Source organism: Telopea speciosissima, chromosome 10 (assembly GCF_018873765.1).
Source record: "Telopea speciosissima isolate NSW1024214 ecotype Mountain lineage chromosome 10, Tspe_v1, whole genome shotgun sequence".
Classification (NCBI taxonomy): Eukaryota; Viridiplantae; Streptophyta; class Magnoliopsida; order Proteales; family Proteaceae; genus Telopea; species Telopea speciosissima.
This window is the reverse complement of record NC_057925.1, coordinates 25,303,379-25,322,874: the sequence shown is the minus strand read 5'-3', so window position 1 is coordinate 25,322,874 and position 19,496 is coordinate 25,303,379. Positions and strand designations below refer to the sequence as shown.

The 19,496-nt window shown below is 44.2% G+C and overlaps 1 pseudogene; it reads right to left on the bottom strand.

The window, feature by feature from the left end:
• LOC122643448 overlaps positions 1–17,506 on the bottom strand; it is a 41,965-nt pseudogene extending 24,459 nt beyond the window's left edge.
• Between the last annotated feature and the right edge of the window lie 1,990 nt (positions 17,507–19,496).

Genomic DNA, 19,496 nt, shown 5'->3' with positions numbered 1-19,496 from the left:
CTCAGTAAACTTTGAGACATCAACCCACTCGGGTGTTGGAGGTACTGGTTGTCTTTCTCTTTCTTGCACAATAGTCAATAACTGAGTACCCCAGGCCTACATGAATGCCCGATTCTCTTGTTGCATATTTCGTAGTAAGTCTCCCAATACCGTTGCCCCGTCTGGATTGGCTTGGGCAATAGGGACATTCGGTCGAGTTGTGTCTGAAGGGTCAGCATTATGCTCGCTCGGAGGAGGACTCCTACTTGAATGGGTGTGAGCCAGAGCGAAAATCCTGTCAAAAGACTTGTACTAAATAAATGAGTTTAATATATATCATAGGTTATAGCATGCATAGAAGAAATACCTATGCAGCAGAGTGGTGGCGTTACTCGGGTCTCCAATCTATCCTAATGTTTTATGCTCTTTTCTTTATGTACTTCTTTGTTTCTAACAAGGTTTTAATCATACTTTTCTTGCTGTCCTTATTGTAAATTTGCACTCAAAATAGCAAAACCTATATTTGTTGCTATAATGTAAATAAGAACATCACAGCAGGCAAGGTGTAGTTTTATACATATTGTCCCTATTGTCTTTACTATTGTTTAAGTTTGTCGTTAAGACTTTTAGTATAAACCAGTGCACCTACGGTTCAGCCGGACTGTGAGTTAAGCAAGAGCATCAATGCTCTGGTACCATGTTTGTCACACCCCTATCCCAATAAGGGATAAAATATTATAAAAGGAGTATGACTAGGCTGCCTCCCAACATCCTAATCACCACCAAGATCACCGATGCAGTGGCTTACCTCACAGTCACACAGTCGAGAATCAGGGCTGATATCAGAGTAGCGAAAGACTTAAAATAAATACCACTGATTCTCATTAGTGAAATAACTACAGTGATATTACATATATAAAAGGTTATCTTTGAGTACAACACTTAGTCTAAAAGTTAATACACTAAAAGATGATTCATTTTACAAAGAAAAAGAGAATATTACATCGAAATATAGCAACACATGCAGCATTAAACAAAGAAAACCATTAAAATATCAACGTCCATAAACCAGCTTTTGCATCATCCAAGTCCTCCATATCACCTCGATATAAACCTACAACACATTCTAAAAGAAGGATTCCCCGAGGGGTGAGCTTCCACTAGCCCAATGAGCAAGAAATTGAACCACACACACACAACAAATATGAGACTGCAAGCCGAACTTGATGAGTAAACATCCTTGGCATCCCATACCACCAATGATGACTCGCACAGCAGATCCGATTTATAGTCATGCAACATACACAACAATATGATATGCACTATGAATAATGATGAACGATGATGATGTTGATAATGAGATGTAATGTATGTATGAATACTATGCTGTGTAGAGTAATGAAATTGTATCTCTGGTACCGGAACACACCCTCGATCCCCAATGATACAACACCATTAATCTACAACATAGTAGAGCCATATCCCTGGTACCAGAACTTACCCTCGATCCCGAACGATATAACCCTAACTACGTCAGTGGAAGCCTATCTGTCCCGGAACACACCATCGGTCTCCCAACAAACCTCTGATAATCTTAACCACGGTACCCGAACTTACCCTTGATCCCTGGGCTGGATTATCAGTAAGGCGATACGGTGTAGGAACTTTCACATCTACCTCCCGTATCCCTTTAACACAAAATTATAAATTTTAATATTGTGCAAAATGCAATATGAATCTATCGTGTCGAGAGGTATTTCGGGTGCATCGACGTCCCATTCCATCTATCACCCAGGTACAAGCACGACATGGCACATAACAGGATAAATATAATACAAGATGAGAAACATTAAACAATTACATTATCATTTCATCCATTTTCAATACAATCACCACATATAGCCATCAATTAACATTTTCAATACAATCACCAAATACAGTTATGAAGTCTGAGGATGCGTGAGAATATTGTTAGAAGTGTATAGGTGGGTCCTATGAGGGGTCCCAATAATTTATTTGAAGTTTGGGTCACGACAGCAGGGGCGGATGAAGGAACAGAGTCAGCCAGGTGAGTCCGATCGTTCCCCCGCCTCCATTCTTTTGAAATCTGAGAAGATTTCTGCCTTCAGCCTTTCGTCCATGGAACCACAAGGGTCCCAGGGTTAGGGAGTTGAGTCCAACCCTTCGTTGGAGGTCCAAAATACATAGTCCTTTATAGGACTTAGAGGATTCAAGGGATTGGATCCAACTCCAAGTTTTTCCCAAGTGTTACTATTGTGTATAGCAAAACACAGACTTCCTAAGTCAATTACTTTCAATCTTCATCCCTATAGGTGTTATGGTTTTTAGGACCCTATGAGGATCACCTCAAGGTCCAATAAGACCACCAAGGCCTAGCCTAAGTATTAGTCTTGGGATTCACAGGTTTGGAATCACTTTTGGGCTTTTCCATTTCTAGGTTGAGATCACAAGACCCTTAGGACAGCAAGGGATTTTGATGACATCATGGGTAGATCTTGGCATCACAACAAGTCACTTGATTAGTATATTTATGGGGGTAATTTAGGTGGCAATTAACCCCTATTAAGATTTATTAAGTCTTACACAAGCAGCCACAGTGTGGGCAAAGTTACCGATTACAATCATGTTCCTAAGTTGCTGTCAAAATATATCAGATGGCTTTAGACCTAGTTTTGAGGGTCTTTTATTTGTATTGGGTCCATGGTTTCTTCATATAAGATGTATTCCTTCAAGTCTATTTTACAACTCAACTTGAATCGCGTCGATACGATATGTATAGACAAAGTTATGGCTAAAACACTGAACAATGGTCATGCTGTAAAATTGCGGGCGGATCCACAAACAGATTCTATTTGTGTGAGTTCGCCCATGCATCCGGTCGAACCCTGAGACACACCCAAGACATACTCAAGGGAGCGGATCAATGGGTGGATGCATGATGGTGAGTCTGGTTCTCAGTCCGCTCGCAGTAGGAATGGATTTTTCAAGTCCGAACTTCATCCAAATTGATCCCCAATGCCCCCAATGGCTTCAAGGGCTTGTAAGGAAGACTTCCAAGGTTTATTAGGGTCCCAAATATCCTAATGGCACAATACATTAAGCCATCTATGGTCTATGTCTAATTCCGAAACCCAAACTTGGATTTTTGGGTGAAATCTATAGGTTTTCATGGCTTGGGTTGAATGGCACTTCAAAGAGAGGTGCAAGGGTATGCAAAGGCATCCCAAAGGGTCTAAAATCATCCCTCCAACAGGAGCATTGGGTTCCAAATGGAACCCAAGACAAATCCAAACTCCAAAATCCCAAAACCTAACTAGAAATTAGAGAAATAGAGAAATGGAGGAGGAGAGATAGCTTACCTTCAAGTGAGGCAGCAAGCACAAGGCTAGGTGAGCCTTCTTTAACCTCCTTCCTTCTCCTTCTCCTTCTCCTCTTCCTTTCTTTCCTTTCTTCTTTCCCTATCCAGACAGCAAGAGGGGAGGAAGAGAATGTGAGTGGGGGAGTTGAGTTCTCCTTCCCCTTCTCTCCTTCTCCTTCTTCTTCTTCTTTTTCTTCTTTTTCTTCTTTCTTCTTCTTCCTTCTTTCTTCTTTCTTCTTTCTTCTCCTCTCCTACGGTTTGGGCAAATGGGAGAAATGGGAAAAACTTAAGAGGTTTCTCCTCTATTTACCCCCCTTAAGGCTAAACTAAATAACAAAATGTAAACTACCTAAACTACCCTTACCTTTATTCCCTTTTCCCTATAATAAGCCATGGTCCAACTATTGGGCCAAGATTAAACCCATGGTCCTTGAACCACATGTTTCTCTTGAACCAACCCAACTTCTCAGACTTAAAAATAAGCTATTGGTTATTAAAATGAAATGGGCCTTAGGGCATGTTTGCCTAGGTCCTTTAAACCCCAAAATCCATTTTAACTTAAATTGGGCCTTAGGGTCAGTTTGGCTAGGGTTCTTAGGTCCAATTGGTTAGGTTATGTTTGGCTCAGCTTAAGGCCCAAAAATGTGTTTTAGTTTAGGGCTTGTTTAGTTTGGTCCAATTGAAAGAAAAATCAGTATTTGTTTTAGTTAAACCATGTGGGCCCCACAACATAGCAAAATCAACATTCAAAGATCAAGGGTGGGGTCCACCATGTCCAGGGGCATAGCCCCGAGGTTTCGGACATAGGGACGTGGCCCCATATAAGAAAATAATAAAAACCGATAGCTTTCAAGGCCGAAATCAACAATAGAGGATGTGGGGCTTTGGCCCACATATCCAGGACTTTAAGGGGACACTTCTAATAATATTTCAAGTTCACGATCATAGGTGTTGACCATTGCCACCATGGCATTACCCTTTGGGTAAGGTTTAAATTTCCCCAGGGTATTAGGGTATATTTCGGATGCGGGTGTGATAGGAAACCTCTCGCAGGGGAGAAGAGAGGAGGCCCGAAGGATTGCCCCAACTCCAGCAGGGAAGTGTCCTTCGCGGACGTCCATCTCGCCAACTGGAAAACTCCCCGTCGCCAGCGGTGCTGTCGGAAGTAGCATTTTCAGATCCAATGGGCGAGGAAGAGCCACCCGAAGATCAACTGTCGCCGCCACCACCGGTACCCCAATTTCTTGACCCCAATGCACCACCCACGAACACCCAGGTCAAAGACCTGCAGATTCAGATGTTGTAGACCAATGAACTGGTTAGAGGGCTCATTTGATAGCAAGTAATAGCAGCACCGCCACCATCACAACCAAGCCCCACGACAATGCTGGGAGTGCCAGCCTCTCTGAATCAGATGAACTAAGACTAGATGCTACCATCACCATCTATGTTAGAAAGAGCAGAGCCGTACGGGATTGTCCCATCCTCGCCAACATGGATCTACCGTCGCTCCTGTGGCCAGGACTGGAGACCTTCCCACTCGAGATCGTGGAAGGCTACACGGTAACTACAAACCCGTTCGGATCTCCTCCAAAAAAATGAGAACCCAATATAGCCCAAGAAGTGACAATCGGATGAAAGCCAACCATACCCACCAATCCGTACAGAGTGAGACACCGACTCGGCAGAAGCATCTCCAAACGACTGAGAGGGAAACCGAGGTGAATCGGGTTTGACGATTCACTGAAGGCGGACTCCCACCTAGACCAGATAGGGTTCGAGGGCGACGATCGAGTAGATCGCCAATCACCTTGACCAAGACAGGGGGACGGATTCGACAATCCCTCGATCGGCCAGAGACAAAACCTGAAGTAGAAAGTGATTTTGAGAAAAAAAACTCAAGGAAATCGATAAAAAACACAAGAGCCTGGACCGTCGATCTACGGTGAAAGCAACGCTTGTCCCAGGCAGTCATCCCTATTCAGCGGCGATCATGAAGTTTGAGCTCCCCTCCAACTTTAAACCCCCAAGTTTTGAGAGGTATGATGGGAAGACAGACCCACACGACCACATAAGCTACATTAATGCCATGATGACAATGTACCAGGTCAGAAGCAATACTAAGCAGAGTGTTCCTTAGTTCACTCAAAGGGGTAGCAATGGTGTGGTTGTCGAGCCTCTCGCCAAGATCAATAAATACCCGGGCAGAACTATATGTTGCCTTCTTTGCCTGATTCCAGAGTAGCATCAAGCAGAAGAAAAAAATTGCCAACTTGTTGGCAGTAAAACAAAGGAGCGATGTATCCATATGGGAATAACTCATGAGGTTTGTTCAAGAGTCACGGGACGTCAAAGATCTAGACGAAGCCATGTCCTACAACGCTTTATATGGGGATCACTGACCACAACCTGGTTGTGTCCATGGTCTTAGATCCTCCGACCAACATGGGAGAACTGATGGACCAATGCAACCAGTATGCGAACATGAAAGGTGTGCTGAAGGCCAGGAAGGCGGCTGAATAGAAAGCTTTAGAATAGAAGAAAAGATCACCTCATGATAGAGACGATCGAAAAGAAACAGACAAGAGGTTTAAAGTAGAGCTTGGGCCCAGAAAGGGATTATAGCCCCTAGTACACTTGTCACACCCCAAACCACCCCTTGGGAGGATTAGGTAGGTGACCCGAATTGCATGCCAGCAATCCGCCAAATTCCATGGATCTAGAAGCAGTTAATCCATTCACAGACACACAACCGTCATAATACAACATGTAAAACTCAGAGTGCTGCAGAAAACTATATTTACCTTAACAAATATAAGAAGCGTAATAATACAGGAAATGATGTTATATACATAAATAAGTCGAATCATAGTACGTCCCGTCCCCCTCCTCGCTTCGTATCAGCTTCATATACATCTTAGTTTCGGTATCCATCCACACCACTACACTGCCTAAAGTCTACGATAGCTACACTATCACTGGAAGCATTGGTTCCGGCAAGGGCCTCCACTTCGAAGGTATCACTTTCCGCCTTGCCAACATCCCGTTTTCTCAACAGCACTACTCCATTTTTCAAACCAAGCTCGTGGTGCTTGCTTTAGTCCGGCCTTCTGTAGCTTGCATACGTTGTTGGATTTACTTTAAGAGGGAAGGAGGCTCTTTTCTCTTCTTTCTTTGGGAAGTTTCCTTTAGAAAGGTGCCAAGAGTGAGCCCAAAAGGGGATATCCTTCATCGATCCAATTAGTGGTCCACCTGACGGAAGATGTGATCAATTGTAAATAGATTATTGCACATCGTGATCGTGAGATGACAACTGAAAAGTGATAGCTTGACATCGCTAAAGAATCAGTAATTGACAGCAAGAACTAAGAATAAAAAAAAGGAAAGTACCAACCAATTAGATTGGCAATGTGCGCTCCTGTGGGAGTCGAACCCACCACATAGGTGCCTTGTTCTACCGAGAGATGAACCCAGGAGCGGGAAACTGAGAACCTTTGAACGACCGAACAATCTCTGAGCTCACACCCACAAACAGGGCAATAGAAGTTACCATATACTTCTAAAACAAAAGAAAATATATATACATGGCGAGATAATTCAACCCCAAAAGGAAAGAAGAAATACTAGACTAAAAGCAGAAATGGGGATAAACTCCTATAAAAAACAAAAAGGAGTCCCCAAGATAAAAAGCATCAATAGTAACGGTAACACCCTTCACGGGTCATCATTGGTAGTCACCGTGAACACTTGTATCATCGGCATCACCTCCGTCGGGGTCCATACCAATATGGTCATAACCACCATTGCTCTCCTCCACGTAATAAGCCTCCCTGCCACAGTGACATCTACATGTAAAATCATCTAACAGAGAACATGTATAACAAAGTGTGAGCTCCACCGAGCCCGTGAATGAAACATATCATCATGCATGCATATGTAATCACAATCATATGGATCCTACATGAAGTGCAGTCCAGTTATTTATTAGCCATCTAACATCACAACTAAGGCAGGTTAGTGCTACTACAATCTCCAATACATGTATCCCTGGTGCGGGCTTTTAACCCCTTCCCGCGATACACCCATTGAGTTGTCGGAGAGGACTAGTCAGCTCCCGCATTCCTTCACCAAGGTCAGCCCGACCAGCCCTCTATGATTGACCTGTGAGGCATCCATCCCTTTTTCTCCTTTCTTTTCTTTTCTGGCTTAAAGCCCGGCATATAGCCCATATTCACATTTCTTTTCTTTTCTTTTCTCATATATATGGTCACTCCCACAGGCATCCAACACCTTAACCCCTGTTGGCAATGGTGAGTAGCACGAGAGATGAAACTCTAACCCCATGTCTATATGACATCGTATGAGTCAGGCGGTGTCAATCATATCCCATTCTATGGGCTACTACAAGCCTCATTTCCAAGCCGGCTACGACATCTAGTCTAGCATTCACAATCAGCATAGAGTATTCAACCATAATTTCCAGTAGTCAACACAGTGTTGTATTGAATTTTTAAGATTCATGAATTAAATATATATCACAGTATTATTATTATAGAATTTAAATTCAGCATATCATTTATGTTACATCTACATATGTGATGACATTCCATTCACCTTGGTCTGGTCCTACAGGTTCTGTTGCTGGTTCAGTCCGGCTGGAGTCTGGCAGTGTACCTCGAGCGCGGGATCAAACCCTAAAGTAATAAATCAGAAATGTATCATTTAATTAGTCAAACTATTTCAGAGGTCCTAGTACTGATCTCGGCTCACTGGTCTGACTCGGTGCTTAGTCTGGCATCACTTGGAATTCTCTGGGTCTTGCACTGGGCTTTGGGTCCATGTCACGGTGCATCATCCGGAGATGTTGTTCAGGGTCAAGTCTGGTATTTTACTAGTGTAACATGTAGTACATGGTCCAAACAGTCTCATAATTCAGTCCTTAGGTCAGCAGTGTAGCTGGACCATCTTTGGAAGGGTTGCCAAGCCTTGTGGGGCCCACTTGGATACCCCAAGTATAATTAATAGTGGACAGATGTGAGGGGGTATTTTGGTCATTTACCACCTCCTTACACTGTTCATGGCCCACTGGTGAAGGCCCATAGAGTCAGGTCAGCAGATCAGCCCATTTCCATTTTTTGGGCGATAGGTGCATCGCCTAAAGCTTGTTTGAAGCGTGAATAGGCTCCAAAACTGGAAATTTTCACTATGGCCAGTGCCTAGGTCGACCCATCATGCATGTAGGGTTGTTGTGGACCCCATGAGGAGTGGTTTTCAGTGGTCCACATGGATCATGACATGGGCCCACCATTTGGCAGCCAGGACCTGTCCAGTCAGCACAGAGAACAGTTGTCCAGCTGTGTCACAGCTCAAGGCCATGCTTTGGGCTACATGCAAGGACAGATTTACGTGTAAAAACATAGCAGTAGGCTGTCCCTACCAAGATCCAGGCAAGAACTAGCTTGCATGTATAGATCCAAGCCCAGACTGCTTGTTCTGGGTGCAATAAGGCAGTACAGTCTGGCACAGAGACTGATCTCAGTCTTAGGTAGGTAACAGCAACAAAAATCTCATGAAAACACTTAGATCCTTTATGCAACAGGTTTGCATGTCAGATCTGAGGCACTATAAGGCAACCCCAGGTGTTCTGGGCTGTCCTTGACCAGATTCACTTCCAAAATATAGAGATCCAAAGGAGAGAGCAGCATATATGGGCATGGTTTTTATTCCTGAGATAAACTGAGGATGCTACAGCAGCTGAGATGGATGCAGTGTAAGCTCCTCTCCTCCCTTTCTTCTTCCTTTCCTTTGCTTTTTCTCTCTTTTCTCTCTTCTCTTCCTTCCCACGATTTGAACAGTGCTAAGGTCCTATTTTAGGCTGGGGCCCTTCTATTTATAGGCCAGCCATGACTAGGGCCTGTTTGGCAGATTGGCCCCACCCCAAGGATGCATTCTTATAATTGATTCTGGGCCATTCTAGCCACTTTGGTGGGGTCCATAGGGGTCCAAGGGTATTTTATGGTTCCCAAGACTCCCATCTAGCTCTGGAGGGTGTCCATGTCCTGTATGGGTAGTCCCCACATCTCTACAGTTTAAAATAATCAGTTTTACCACTCTGGGCGATTCACTGGGTGATAGGTGCATCGCCCAGTGCATCACCTAAAGAATACAGCAAAGCTGTATCTCATTGTGCTTGCACAGGGGCTTGGCCCAGGGCTTAGGCCTTATACCTACACCTTACCCAGGGTCCAATACACATCTTTTCAGGTGTGGGCCCCACATTTATGGAGAGGAGAGAGAATACTTAGAGTCCAAGTTGTACATTATGCAGTGTGCAGTACAGTAGCATGGAACTGCAATCCACCTCTTGGCAGGTATGTAGGAGGTCATGCCCAATGGATCAGCTACTGGTGTGATGCTCCACAGAGTGCTTGGAGAATTGGCCAGAGGTTCCTGTCCTTCATTCAAATTCCTAGCCAGTTAGGGGCAGGTTTGACATTTTTCCCCACCTTACAAAAATTTCATCCTCGAAATTGGCTTACCTTGTATCTCAAATAGTTGGGGATACTTTTCCTGCATTTCTTCTTCGCATTCCCACGATGCTTCCTCTATGGGATTGTTTCTCCATCGAACCTTGACGAATCCGATCATACGGTTACGGAGGTTATGTTATTTCTGTCCAATATCTCCATAAGCTGTTCTTTATAGGTCATATCCACATCTAACTGTTCAGGTTCAGCTGAGAGTACATGTGCCGGGTTATTGATGTACTTCCTTAACATCGACACATGGAAAACATCATGGACACCCTGCAAGGATGGCGGTAATGCCAACCGGTATGCTATGGGTCCTACTCTGTTGAGGATTTTATAGGGATCAATGAATCTTGGGCTCAGCTTGCCCTTCTTGTTGAAACATAGCAATCCCTTCGTTGGAGACACTTGGAGGAATACCTTCTCTCTGACTCTAAATTCAATATTCTTCCTCCGATGATTAGCATAACTCTTCTGTCTTGATTGGGCCGCTTTAATTTTCTCTCTAATGATATCCACCTTTTTACAGGTTGCTTGTATCATCTTGGGCCCAAGATACTTTCGTTCTCCAACCTCATCCCAATACAACGGGGTCCGGCACTTCTGACCATAAAGAGCCTCATACGGTGCCATGCCGATGGTGGAGTGGTAGCTATTGTTGTATGCGAATTCCACCAAAGGTATGTGGGCATCCCAACTGTCATTCATTTCCAAAATATAGGCTCTGAGCATGTCCTCCAGAGTCTAGATTGTTCTTTCGGACTGTCTGTTCATCTGAGGATGGAAAGCCGTACTGAGATTTAGTTGAGACCCCAGTGCCTTCTGTAAACTTCTCCAAAACCTTGAGGTAAATCGGGGGTCCCTATCAGAAACAATGCTGATAAGCACGCCATGTAAGCGGACTATATTCTCAATATATAATTAGGCGAGCTTTTCCATTGAATAGTTTATTCTGATGGAATGAAGTGAGCCGCCTTCGTCAGTCCATCTACAATCACCCAGATTGCATTCATCCCTTTCCTGGTGTTGGGTAGATTGGTCACAAAATCCATGGTAATTCTTTCCCATTTCCATTCAGGTATAGGGAGTGGCTGCAACAATGCATACGGTCGGTGTCTCTCCGCCTTTATTTGTTAGCAGGTGAGGCATTCAGACACGTATATAGCTATAGATTCCTTCATCCCAATCCACCAATAGTACTTCTTCAGATCCTTGTACATCTTTGTGCTTCTAGGGTGGATTGAATAGGGTGAGTTATGTGCCTCCTTAAGGATTCGACATTGTACCTCATAATTGTCAGGCATGCACAATCTATCCCTGAACTTCAATGCCTTGTCATGGGCCAACGAAAAGTCTGGGTCCTTGTGGACACCATGCTGCACTTCCTAGATTATCTTGGCCAGTTTAGGGTCAAAAGGATGTTTTTCAATTATCTCTTCCCGGATCGACGACTGTATATCCATAGCTGCTAGCTGCGTAGCCGTTCCTTCGATCAAGAGCTCTAGGTCAAACTTCCGAGCTTCTTCCAATAGTTGCTCGCCTACAACCAAGGATGCAAGAGATGCGGTTTGTGATTTCCTCCTTCACGCATCCGCCACTACGTTGGCCTTGCCAGGGTGGTACTGGATCTCACAATCGTAGTCCAATTCTAACCACCTTCTTTAACTCATATTCAGCTCCTTCTGGGGGAAGAAATACTTTAGACTTTTGTGGTTGCTGAAGATCTCACTCTTTTCACCATAGAGATAATGTCGCCATATTTTTAACGCAAAGGCCACTACAGCCAACTCTAGGTCATGAGTGGGGTAGTTCTTTTTGTGTTCCTTCAATTGCCTTGAGGCATAGGCGACCACTTTATCTCTCTGCATTAAGACACCACCCAATCCCGTTCTGGATGCAACGGTGTATACCACCATTCCTCCGGTCCCATCTGGAATAGTCAAAATTGGTGCCGTCACCAATTGGTTTTTCAACTCTTGGAAGCTTTTCTCGCAAGCGTCATTCCACTCGAACTTTGCGCCCTTCTTTGTCAGCTTCGTCATGGGCACCGAGATGCATGAGAAATTCTTAATAAACCGGCGGTAATATCCAACTAAACCCAAGAAACTTTGGATCTCAGTGGCATTCTTCGGGGTCTCCCACTCGAGAACCGCCTTCACTTTGTCAAGGTCTACCTTAATGCCGTCCTTAGTGACAATATGCCCCAAGAATCCAATTTGGTGAAGCCAAAATTCACACTTGCTGAACTTGGCATACAGCTGGTGTTCCCGCAAATGCTGTAACTTGAAGGTAAGTTGTCGAGCATGCTCCTCTTCACTCTTGGAGTACACCAGAATATCATCGATAAACACGATGACAAATTTGTCCAACACTTCATGGAACACTCTATTCATCATTTCCATGAACGCTGCTGGGGCTTGGTTAACCCGAATGATAAGACTAGAAATTCATAATGTCTATATCGAGTTCTAAACACCGTTTTATGAATATTACCACTCTTGATCTTCAATTGGTGGTATTTGGACCTAAGATCGATTTTGGAGAAAACTCTTGCTCCCTGTAGTTGATCAAATAGGTCATCAATGCGCAGCAAGGGGTATCAATTCTTGATCATCATTTTATTTAGTTCACGATAGTCGATACACAAACGCATACTACCATCCTTCTTCTTCACGAATAGCACGGGTGCTCACTAGGGAGACACGCTAGGTCGTATAAAACCCTTCTTTAGCAAGTCTTGTAGTTGGACCTGCAATTCTTTCAGCTCAATAGGTGCCATTTGATAAGGTGCATTGGATACTGGTGCTGCACCGGGAGTCAGATCGATTGTGAACTCTGTCTCACGATCCGGCGGCAGCTGGGTCAGATCTTCAGGAAACACATCAGGAACTTCTCTGACGATGTCAAGTTCCTCCAAAGGCTTTATCTTTGCCTTGGTGTCCATCATAGTGGCTAAAAAGCCTTGACATCCTTCATCCAGCAACTTCCATGCCTAGAGGGCGGATAAGGTCGTTCTTCTGGGCTTCCTCATCGGTTCACTTTGGTAGGTGAAGACCGACCCATCATCTAACTTGAATATAATCTTCTTCTCCGCACACACGACATTTGCTCCATAGGCGGATAGCCAATCCATGCCTAGTATTACGTCAAAGTCCTTCATATCAAACTTTATTAGATGTGTGGTCAGTTCTTCCCATAAATTTTTACCTGACAGGGGTCATAGACTTCCTTCAGGCTCACGACACTACCCGTCGGCGTTCTGACTACTAAATAATGCCCGATGTCCCTTGATTGATCAGTCATCCTACTCGCAAAGGTAGTAGAAACGAAAGAGTGGGATGCGTCCGAGTCGAATAGTACTCACATGGGAATGGTTGAGACATTCAAGGTACCTAGGGTTTGTATAAAATTTAGGTTTCACATTTCCATAGGTCATTCCCTACAATTTAGTAGTGTTCAGTGGACTTACCTGTCATTACTTCGAGGCTCGCCTCCGCTTCTTCATTAGTCAACACGAATACCTTTTATCACGCCCCTATCCCGATGTAATAAATATTTCCACATAGGGGTATGACTGGGACAATTACACATCATCCCAACACCTACCAGGATCGCGGATATAGTGTCCCGAGCCACAGTCCACACTGTCATCACATCTTGATAACAGTAAAGAATGTACAACAGGAATAAATCGTTCCAAATACAGAGATAGCGGAAGCGAAATTAAATTAAATCATATGAAATTATATAGCATCGGTTCTCTAATGATAACACATATTACAAATTTAATCATAACTAACCAATCATTACTCTCCCTACACATAAACATACAGTTTATACATAAATGTGGGGATGAAGATAAAAAATAATAAAATACAATTAATTTCCCCAAGGGCACCAATCTTGGGTGTACATCTACATCCAAGTCACAGCTGCTGGTCCCACTTGATTCGCATCCAACGGTGCTCATCCAAGTAGTACCTCCTGTATAATCAACTAAAAAGGGTTACGTAACGGGGTTAGCTACACTAGCTAGTGAGGGAGCAAAGGGGAATGCACATACACCATACAATCAATATCAGTCAGAATGATGCATGCTAATGTTAGATTCATTTTTCACCTAACACACAATTCTATTAGTCAAGTATATGTTACTGTGATAGCTCCGGAGACATTGAGGGTCACTTATCCTATCGCCCCAATGAATCCTCAACCATCCCCTGGGGACCTGCGCCTGTAGAAGCCATCATGACCATCCAGTGGCAAACCCCGATAGCCCTCACTACCCTTACCCTGGCCTCTCCCACCTCCATAGACCGTAGGTGCTCAGACTATTCAACACATAAACCCCTGTTGGCAAGGGTCGTAGCGTAAGGGAACAAGCATCCTAGCCGCAGATATACTATATGCAGGTCCTATCATCCCGAGAGGTATTCTGGGTGCATCAACGTCCCATTCCATCTAGTACCCAGGTACCAGCACGGCATGACACATACAGATCAGGATGACATACAACAGTTTTCATAATTTAAATAAATTAGGGTTTCGGTACCGGCACATCCGGTACCCTAGCCCGATACAATGGTGAGCATGCTATCATAATCACAACAGATCACAATTGAATAATAATACAATGCGCATAATGCTTATAAATATATATTAGCATGCTTGAGATTGACAATTATATAATATTCAAACCCAACAAGTCACCCAGAACCCACTCACCTAACACAGGCGTTGCCATGTGTGGTTGACTTGAATCTCACCAGCGCTCCCCGTCAACCATCGAGTTGGGTAGCCTAGGAATACAAAAACACTCATTTAAATCATGTATAGAAGGGTCCCATGATAGGCCCATGAGGTTAAAATCGAATTTCAACCGAGACAGCACGAGCAGACTTATGGGCGGTCTCAGCAGAGGTGAATCCGCCCCTGACTCCGTTCAGGCCAAAAGGTAAAACCAGAGCGAGCGGACCCACGAGCAAAACTTCTTACTTGAGTTCGGTGGTTGATCCGTTCGACCCCTAAGACAATCATCAAAGGGAGTGGATCCATGGGTGGATGTGCTTCTTGGGTCCGCCCCTGCATCCGTTCAATTTCCTGGGACAGGACCCAAGAGCACAGGCCTCGGGCGGAGGCAAACAGGGTGAATCCGTGCCTTCGTCCACTCAGGCCAATACGCAGGGGTTATACTGGGCGGACTGATGGGCAGTACCACGATAGATGGATCTGGTCGTTCATCCGCTGGCAGTCTCTTTCGAGATTGCAGAGGGCTTTTGCTCTAGCTTGAAGCTTGGAGCTCCATAGCACCTCAGGGTCATGGAGAGGGTGTCTAAGCCTTCCTAGGGTCACTAGATCCTAGGCTTACCTCAAGGATCCATGATGTTACAAGGGTTGGGTCTCACATTGGTCCAAGGGTTGGGTTTCAAGGTTTAAACCAAGGGTTCATTGGCCATGGCTACAATTGCAGCACTTAGAGGCCTAGGTCAACATCCATTAGATCTTCTCCTCCTCTTTCTCTTCTCCCTTAGATCTGGCCAGCTGGGGAGGAGGTGTGGAGCTGCCAGCCATCTTTGCATGGCTTCCACCTTCTTCCCTTCCCCTCCTATTCCTCTTCTACTTCTCCTTCCTCTTCCTTCCTCTTCCTCCTTCTCTTTTCTCTTGTCTCTTCTCCTCCATGGTTTATGGGGGAGGGGGAGAGATAAGTGAATGAGAGGGGTTCTTTTAGTTTTAAGGGGGGTTAGATGGGCCTTAGGGTGTGTTTGGTTTAGGGGCCTTAGAATATAGTTGGCCTATAGGTCTTTAAATGGGTTTTAGTTTAGGTCTTAGGGCTTGTTTGGTCTTGGTCCCAACCATTAGGTCCATTAGCATGTTTGGGGTGCACCCTAAGTCCATAGGACTTAATTGTCCACTAGGGTTTGTTTGGTCTAGGCTAGGGTATGTAAAACCTATTATTCACCTAGTTAAGCCTTGTGGGTCCCATTTCATGGCCCACTCAACCAAACAATGGTGAGGGTAGGGGTCCATATGGTCCAATGGTTAAATTAAGGTGTCTGGGACACGGGTATGTGGGTCCCACAGGAAAATAATCCAAAAAAGTTGATGACAGCATGAGCGGATTATCGATCGGATTCACCAGCAATGGATTCGGTCGTGACTCCGGTGCTGCTGTCATGGTCCAAACTTCAAGGAAAGTTGCGGGGCTTTGGCCCATACTTCCAGGGCTTCAAGGGGAATCTTTCTATGGTATTTTCAGTTCAAGGTCATCAGGGTTGACTATGGTCATAAGGCATTACCCATTGGGTAAAGGTTCAAACTGCCCCGGGTATAAGGGGATATCTGGGGTACGGGTTTAACACCTTTCCTTATGTTCGATTGTCCTATGGCTGAAAAGGCCTAGCATAGGACTGGTTTGGTGAGTAAGTGTTGTATCCGCAGTGCATGCATTCCCTAGCCATATGTCCTTCTTTGTTGCACACGTAGCATCTGTTGGACGGAACGGCCGGTGATGAGGCTTGGTTCACTTAGCTTGTAGCTGGTCGGGCTGCCGTTATTGCTTGACTCACGATTGGTTGGGCAGGCCGATTATAAGTGGGGTAGAAAGGGTTCTGACCCACATCTGGCCTACGATACGGAGTCGGATTGGGACTCGAACTAGCTCCTTGGAAAACCTTATTCAGCCAACCGAAGTTCTGGTAGTTATTTGGCCTCTTGCCCAATCTGGGCGACGTTGTAGCTTTCTCTTTTTCTTTCTCCTTCAATCTATCTTCCATAGTCTTTGCCTTGTTAACCATCTGAGCGTAATCTCGAATATCCATAATTGATAGGATGGACCAGATTCAGGTTTGAGTCCCTTCTTGAACTTCTTTGTCTTACTGACTTCCCCTTTTAGGTGTTCCACAGCGAAATGGAATAGATCTTCGGCGCTGATAGTCCAGCATCGACTTGGTTCCTTACACAAGTGCAGAGAACTTAGCTTCCTTTCTGTCCCTAAACTCTTTAGGAAATAGTTCTTAAAGAAAACCTCTTTGAATTGCTCCCAAATAGGATTTGGATGAGCGGCTTCAAGATTTGGCTTGGTGGCCTTCCACCAGGATTCAGCCTCATTCTGTAGCTGATAACCCGCACATATTAGCTTTTGCGCATTCGTACATTTAAGCACATTAAATGCCTTCTCCAGGGCACTAATCCACTGTTCCGGCTGCATTGCCTCCGAGTTTAACTTGGAAAATACCTTGAACCTCTCCATCACCTTGGCTATAGAGTTTTCCGCTAGGTGTTGAGGTACAGGTGGTGGAAAAAGTATTAGCCGGTTGGGTGGTGGAGGTGGTGCTACCCGTTCTTGCATCATGGCCACAAATTGTGTAGACATTTGGCCCAACAGTTCTTATTGTTGCTGCATGGTCCGCATCATAGTGGTCATGAAAGCATTCACCTCAGCAGCTGCTATACCTGGCTGAGGTGCCGCAGCAGTGGCTTGAGCAGCCATTGGTGCCCTCGGCAAAGTAGCCGACACTTCAAAATTTTGAGCTTCGGTTCCATCCGGCAGCTCAACTTTTAGGACATTTCGAGGGCGTCTTCCTCGACGACCACCTCGGTTGGTTCTAGTGTTAACCATGTCTGCTTTTCAGGAAGAAGCTACTTGTTTAATAATCCAATACTTCTTACCATGGTCAACAAACAATTCCTATTTAACACATGTACATTACTTATTCCACAGTTCCCGTGAAATCATGTTGTCATCCCAGTAAGGTGTATTATTTGTTTAATACTCTGTTCTTGTTATTTGTTTATGTTTGAGGAGTGGTTTATGTTGTGATATGTTATGCATGATGTTATCTTAAAATTTAATTTAAACAACAATATCTTAATTATATACTTGTGTCTAGCAGGCAAGTCTTTGCAACTTCCAACTGGTGATAAGAGCCTGCACGTAGAGATATCCTATGTCGCTCCTAACTCCGTTAGCTAGGGTTAGGTAAATGGCTTGACCCACTGTCCACTAGTGTCTGCAAGTGCTAGGTAAACAACCAACTGGTTCTCAGCACGGGCCTGTATCTCTCATATCCAAATCAGTCTCTTCCTCAGTTGTCTAATATAAAGCATGTTGCTGGGGTCCCTAAGCCCGAACAACGCAATAAGGTCCTGCCATGGAGAAGTTCTAAGTATCAGGACACTATGGTCACGTAATCTCAAAATTAAGTACAACACTATAGGGAAATTAGGCAGGAAATAAATAGGTCAACCCGAGGTTGCACATGGTGTCTCGGTACCTACGGGGTTCATAGCTCACTCGGGAGCCTATTAGATTCTATTCCTGGTTGAACTAGGCTATGGGTGTGGTAGGGTCTACGCTCCTTGGGGTTCTATAATCACACAATTCAACATACCTATATACCAATGTTCAAGTTTGCACAGCATCACTCAACCACGGTTCGTACGCACACGTATATAAGCACATAATATTTAATATTAAAAGTACACATTATTATATATATATATGTTACCATTCAAATAAAAGAGAAATTTTATTTCCTTTATTCTCTTATTCCATGCTTTATTAGTTTATTCTTATGTGATAACCTATTATTGCCTTAATTGTTCAATAATACTTATTATTATTTAATTATTTATATTATTACATTATTTTTTTTTCAAATAATTATTTAAATGATGTTTTTTTTGTTCATTATGCTATTTTTGGGTGAAATTTACAAGTCCATAAACATTTACAACAAAACTGCTGAAAAATCATTCTTTGGGCGTTAGGCCACATCGCCCAGAGAATCGGGGCCCAGCCTATTTTAGTTCGAGAAGGGTCTTTTTCATCTCATTTTTACTCCTTAGCGTTCTAAACTCCTAGGGCAGAGCTCCAAGGTTTATTTTGACTTCTTCCACACCAAATCCACGTGTTTGCACAATTTTCCCGCGCACCCATGCCAATCTAGGGTAAGTTCTTCATATATCTTTTCTATTTTGGACTGCTGTCCACAGATTTGTGTCTTTTGCTTTGAAATTACTGATTTCCTTGCCCTAATTTGCTTTTATTCTATCTTCTTACAACACCATGTCTACAAGACATAGTACGGGAAGGAAAACAGTGGCACACAAGAGGCTACGGTCAGATCCCGCACCTTCCTCGTCCTCTACCGTGCCACCAGCCTCACCAAGAGAGGATTCTTCTTCTGAAGAACCAAATTTCGATCGATTTTGGTTTTCTAGATTTGAGCATTTTAGGGATTGGACCAAGTTCAAGTCCAAGAGCATAGTAAACTGAAGGATGGTGCAGGTGGATGACTTCCACCAACATGGTTTATATGCTAGGTTCAATGCCCTAGGCTGGGCATCTATGTTGTCACCCATAGAGCCATGTTACCCGAACCTGGTTCGGTACTTTTATTGCAACCTTGTGCCATCTGGGGCAGGAGAATTTGGTCTGGAGAGTAGGGTGAAGGGGGTGGACATCAGACCTACCACTGCCGTCTTGGCAGAGATCCTAGGGCTGCCTAACACAGGTGAGAGATGCTATTACAAGCTTAGGATAGACATTTCTGACATGTTTTCCTTGGAGACTAGGAGGATGGTCTTCAAGGCATTGACCGGGTCAG